The following is a 279-nucleotide window of genomic DNA, read 5'->3' on the forward strand; positions in this document are numbered from 1 at the left end:
TGTGTGTGTGTGTGTGTGTGTGTGTGTGTGTGTGTGTGTGTGTGTGTAAGACAGAGAGAGAGAGATTCAGAGACAGAAAGATGGACAGAGACAAAGAGAAAGGAGAGATAGAGACAGACACAGAGACAAGGTGCACATGCATGGGCTAGAGGGCACTGCTGGGCAGCAACAGACATTTAAGCAAAATGAGCCAAGCTAAAAAATCCTCCTATGGTGATGAAAAATATGCAGTGAATTTGTAATGAGGGGACTTGGGTTCAAATCCCAGCTTTGCCGTCT

This window comes from Petaurus breviceps, unplaced genomic scaffold (assembly GCF_028583685.1).
Source record: "Petaurus breviceps papuanus isolate PSGF00001 unplaced genomic scaffold, PetGlider_PUasm1.0 140, whole genome shotgun sequence".
Lineage (NCBI taxonomy): Eukaryota > Metazoa > Chordata > Mammalia > Diprotodontia > Petauridae > Petaurus > Petaurus breviceps.